The sequence below is a fragment of the Eulemur rufifrons genome, chromosome 8, assembly GCF_041146395.1.
Source record: "Eulemur rufifrons isolate Redbay chromosome 8, OSU_ERuf_1, whole genome shotgun sequence".
NCBI lineage: Eukaryota > Metazoa > Chordata > Mammalia > Primates > Lemuridae > Eulemur > Eulemur rufifrons.
This window is the reverse complement of record NC_090990.1, coordinates 4,963,919-4,969,918: the sequence shown is the minus strand read 5'-3', so window position 1 is coordinate 4,969,918 and position 6,000 is coordinate 4,963,919.

Genomic DNA, 6,000 nt, shown 5'->3' with positions numbered 1-6,000 from the left:
TGAACCATAAAGTTATTTGTAGCGTTTCTCTTCCTGGGAGTAGTGCAGTGATGTTGACACAGGCCGCCAAGTCTTCTCGTGCGAGCCGAGCGAGGAAGGGAGAAGCCGGTGAGTCCCAGCAACAGGCCTGTGACCGAGAGGCTCCGGGCAGGAGAGGCTGGGTTCTAGCCACAGCGCCACAGTTTACAGTCCCACCATCTGGGCAAGTAATATTGACCTCACTTTGTCTCAGGCTCTTCTGAAATGGGATAACAGACTAAAATGCGACCCAGTGCTTCGGGCAAGGACTGAGCTGGAGAAAGCTGTCATTATCACTGCTAGCTGGCCTTTCCTGTATTTTCTAAGTGATCTTGAAGATTCTACTCCCTGCCCCGCCTCCCACACCTTTGCTCCTAGTTGCCCCACGAGTCTCAGCAGTCAATGGTGGCCCAGGGAGGGAAGACCCATCCTTGTTGGGCCGCCCCTGTTCCTGACAAAAGCATTTCCAGCAATTTCTCACGACCATGATGCCAGAGATGGGATCAGGCCCTCCCTCCCTCTGATCCTTTCTGTAGCTTTTCTTCTCCTGGCAGAGAAGGGCAGAGCCCTAGGCTTGCCTGAGCCCATTGCATCAGGGGAAACTTCTCAAATACTGGCAGGAAAAACTTCTCCGCAGCCAGTATCTGTGTAGGCCTGGAGGGGAGCAAACCTGCCCCTTCCTGCCCATCTGTGGCTTCATCAGCCACCATCCCTGGAAGAAGGGCAGACGGGCGAGAGAATTCGAGGGCAGGCACTGAGCGCTGCCGAAGTTAGTCGACCAGCGCCACAATGAGCACAGATGAGGAGAGCCCTGGGGGCCCCGTGCATGCCTGGGGGGTAAGTCTGCCCCACCGGGCACAGATCTGGGAAGCCTCGGGAATGGGGGGAATCGTGGATGGGCTGCATTCAGGAAAAGCATAGAACCGTGCTTCTAGAACTTTAATGTGAGCTTGAACCACTTGGGGATCTGGTTAAAATGCAGGTTCTGATTCAGCAGGTCTGGAGTGGAGCCTGATTCTGTGTTTCTAAGCCGCTCCCAGGTGACTCACAGACCAGCAAGAGCTGGACGCTCTGGCTCCAGGCTCTTCCAGTGCTTATCTGGTTTGGCTGCGAGGGGAACTCGGGAGGTTGGGCAGCCCCTCTAGGGCCGCTGCTTCTGTATCATGTTCCTCCGGATCCCAGGCTGGAAATGTAAGATGCATTATGAGATATATAAGATGCAGACTGGTGCCTCATGTGGTGCTAGATTCCATGTGTGCTGGTAAATGTTCAACAAGCTGGGGTGCAGGTGGGGGTGGGTGTTGCTGTTTATAGTGTGCGCTGATTTGTGTAATGTTTCCACCGTGGCTGATTTCAAACTGCCCAGGAGAAAAACTTGCGCTTCAGCGGAAAACCGCATTGCTTAAAACATTCTCGTCCGGACGGGGCTCTGCCCTCCTTGCATTGCCTTTGAGCTTGTGGTTCTGTAAGCTGTAGATAAATGATGTCCCAGCAGAACAATTCTTGTCTATGAACATGCAAATAAATTCTGTCTGGAGAAGTTAGGTTGTCTTCCCTCCCTCCACTTCAAGAAGTCGGTTTGCATCTGTTTACAAACTCATTTCAATATTTCTGATCTGTGCATGTATCTGTGCTTTGGATTCTCTTTTGAATCAGTTATAACATCTGCCTGTTGACCATTTGTATATCTTCTTTGGAGAAAATAGCTATTCAAGTGCTTTGCTCATTTTGAATTGGGTTGTCATTTTCTTGTTGAGTTCTAAGAGTTCTTTATATTTTCTGGCCACCAGACTCTTATCAGATATATGATTTGCAAAAATCTTTCTCCTGTTCTCTTGTCTTTTTACTTTTCTGTTTTTTAAGAGACAGAGTCTTGCTGTGTTGCCCCGGCTAGATTCAAACTCTTGGCCTCAAGCAATCCTCCTGCCTCAGCCGCCTGAGTACCTGGTATTACAGGCTCACTCCACCTTGCCTAGCTTGTCTTTTCACTTTCTTGATAATGTCCTTTGATGCACAAAAGCTTTTCTTTTTATTTAATTTTTTTTTTTTTTTTTGAGACAGAGTCTTGCTCTGTTGCCTGGGCTAGAGTGCCATGGTGTCAGGCTAGCTCACAAACTCCTGGGCTCAGGCAATTCTTCTGCCTCAGCCTCCCGAGTAGCTGGGACCACAGGCATGCGCCACCATGCCCGGCTAATTTTTTCTATATACTTTTAGTTGTCCAGATAATTTCTATTTTTAGGAGACACGGTCTCATTCTTATTCAGGCTGGTCTTGAACTCCTAACCTTGAGCGATCTTCCCGCCTCCGCCTCCCAGAGTGCTAGGATTACAGGTGTGAGCCACCACGCCTGGCCAAGTTTTTCATTTTGATGACACTACTGTCAACCTGAAATAATTGAAAGGATCAGAATCCAGTTTAAAAGAGTTTATTCAAGTGCAGAGCTGAGGATAGCCATCTGGAAAACACAGACTCCAAAGAAACAAGGTCGATGCTTCAAAGCGGCAAAGTTAAAGCCTTACTTATATAGGCAGAAAACAAAAAAATTCAGCAGAATTACAACATTTTCCATACAAGGTTGGTTTATGAGTTACAGCAATTTGATTAGTAACAGATAGTTTGTTTTCTTTTTCCAATTTAAAAGAATATATCTAACATTCCATCTTAGACAATGTGATAGTCAGGAGGTCTTTGTGTAAGAAAAGAAAGAGGGAAGTTAATCTATAATGAAGATCAACAAGAAAGAGGGAAGGGGTCTTCTCTGGTGCCCTTTTACAACATTTTACAAAGCAATGTAGGTAAGCGGAAAAAATCTATAATCAGAACACAGCGGTTACAGCTGCCTGTTAGTGACTTAGGTCCCATAATCACATTCCTTTGAGGCTCAAAATAATTTAAAGTTCCAACAGCTTTGATTTTGAATTACTTATTTTCACATTATATGCCGGCTGGCTCCTGCACACCACTAGATATTGTTTTTGGCCTGCCTAGTGTCATTTTCTGTGATCAAAGAGAGTTGTCTAATGGGGAAAGGACTTGAATAAACATTTCTTCAAAGATAGACAAATGGCCAACAAGAATATGAAAAGAATGCTCAACATCACTAATCATTAGGGAAATGCAAATCAAAACCACAATGAGATACGATCTCATCCCTGTTAGGATGGCTACTATCAAAAAAAGAAAACAGAAAATAAGTGTTGGTGAGGATGTGGCAAAACTGGAACCCTTGTGCGCTGTTGATGAGAATGTAAAATGGTGTAGCTGCTGTGGAAAACAGTCTGGTGATTCCTAAAAAAATTAAAAATAGAAATGCTATATGATCCAGCAGTCCCACTTCTGGGTATATATCCAAAAGAATTGAAAGCAAGCTCTCAGTGAGGTGCTTGTACACCATGTTCGTTGCAGTGTTAGTCACAGTCAGACAAAAGGTAGAAGCAACCCACGTGTCCATCAGCAGATGAATAGATAAACACATGTATATACACACAGTGGACTACTATTCCATCTTACAAAGGAAGGATATCTTGTCATGTGTTATAATTTGAATGAACCCTGAAGACATTATGCTGTAAGTCCTAAGTAAGTCACAAAAAGACAGATACTACATGATTCCACTTATACAAGGCATCTAGAGTGATCAAACTCATAGAAACAAAGTAGAATGGTGGTTGCTTGGCGCTGCAGAGAGGAGAAAGGGGAAGTTGTTGTCTAATGGGGAGTTTCAGTTTTGCAAGATGAAAATTTCCGGAGATCTGTTTCATAACAATGTGAATATATTTATCACTATTGAACTGGACATTTTTAAATGGTTAAAATGCTAAGTTTTTATGTTATGTTTGGGGGTTTTTTTTAATCGCAATTTTTTTTTTTTTTTTTTTTTTTTTTTGAGACAGAGTCTTGCTCTGTTGCCCGGGCTAGAGTGAGTGCCATGGCGTCAGCCTAGCTCACAGCAACCTCAAACTCCTGGGCTCAAGCAATCCTTCTGCCTCAGCCTCCCAAGTAGCTGGGACTACAGGCATGTGCCACCATGCCCGGCTCATTTTTTCTATATATATTTTTAGTTGTCCATATAATTTCTTTCTATTTTTAGTAGAGACGGGGTCTTGCTCTTGCTCAGGCTGGTCTCGAACTCCTGACCTCCAGCGATCCACCCGCCTCGGCCTCCCAGAGTGCTAGGATTACAGGCGTGAGCCACCACGCCCGGCCTTAATTGCAATTTTTAAAAATAATAATGAAGTTTAAGAAAAGACAGGTATCTACCCAGGGTAATGTGTAACTAACAAACTGCTTGGGTCCCAAGAAGCTACGTGATGCCCTTGCTCTCACGCCTTCTGTCCGTGCTCACCCGGGAACACGCCCTTCTGTGAACATGCACTGTCTGATAGATGAGGTCAAATTCTCTTCTTGGTAACAAAACGTAGGAACCTTGTCGTGTCTTGGAGGTTTACCCATCAGGTGTGTCGGAGCGTGATCGGCAGCCTGCCTGCCTTGGGGACATCTGATAGAGGATTGGACGGGAGCTCAAGTGAGGACAGAGTGTGGGATGGACTGACTGGGAAGGCACACGAGACCTCCCTCCTCCTCTCTGCTCACGTGGGCCAGGTGGCGTGCCTGGGTGGGGGGAGGCTTCTCACAGAGGGCTTGGGGGAGGAAGACAGTGTGTGTGGACGTTGGGCGTGGGAGGTCTTGTGTCAACCGACTGGACACCCCTTTTCCCTTCCCCAGACAAGGAGCCCTGCCCGTGTGAAGGGTGCAGTTGGATAGTTGGATCCACTCTGGAACCTGTTAATTATTCCTTCCTTATCTAAACCTGGAATGTGAGAAGAGAAAAAACAGTCCAGAGCAGCCCAGCTATGTGAGGCACGCAAAGTTTATTAAGCCCAGGGACACGTGAGTGTTGGACTTAGGTCACGACCCTCCACCCAGACAATTGTTTGAAGGCATTTTGATCCTAACCAGCTGCCTCACCCATCACGTTCCTGGGATTTGTGATACAAAGAACGATGTATAGCCAATCAATAACTTAGGTTATTTTAATGCAGATTCTTGGCAAACAACTTAGAAACTGGTCTCCTGTTTTTTCCTCTTAAAGCCCACTTAGAACCGCAGCTAATCAGAGCATATATTCCGGGCAGCTCGAATCTGTGCTCTTGGGTTGTAGTCCTCAAATGTGGCCTAAATAAACTGTATACTTATATTAACTTTGCCTCAGTTTCTTCCTTTAGGTAGACAAATGGTGGTGACAGAGCTATTTCCTCCCTTCCTGCCCCCTCCAATCAAGCAGGCCGTATACACCGCACCTCGTTAACCTCTTTGTGCCCTCAGGGGCGCATACAGGCATCTCTGCTATAATGTGATGTACGTGTTCCTAAAGAACCTCACGTTCTGCCATGTGGCACATAAAAATAACAGGGTTTAAGGGAAAATAGGGTTGACAGACCATTTGCATACCATGCAATTTTTTAATCTGAACGCAAACAAAACCAACCGCAGTCCTGATAAACACAGCAGCAGAGGTCAGTCTCGCCAGCATTCGTGCCGGCAGCCCAGCAGCACAGGGTCATGCTCTCTCGTTTAAGACATCAAAATTTAAAATCTGATTCAGGTTATAATCAACTAAAGCAAACCATACATATGAAAATATCTTCAACTGTCCTCCTAACTCCACCAGTTACTTTAAGATTATGGAAAGTTTGGAAACCTCTAAGCCAGCCCTGGAGTCTTTCTGCGGAATTTGTAGCATTTTCTCTGGAAGGTCTTCATATGTTGCTAATACTTGCCCTTTCACTGAATCATTGACTGAATGCTTACCCCGACCACCTCACACTGTTAAGCACACAAACACACTTCTGCATTATTCGGACAGCACAGCATGCCCTGTTCAACTGCGAATGAGCTAATTCGGGGCACAGACGCTCACACCGAGGCATTTGCACAACCAGAGACTTTAATAGAGTATCTTCCTGTTTTCTGTCCAGACTT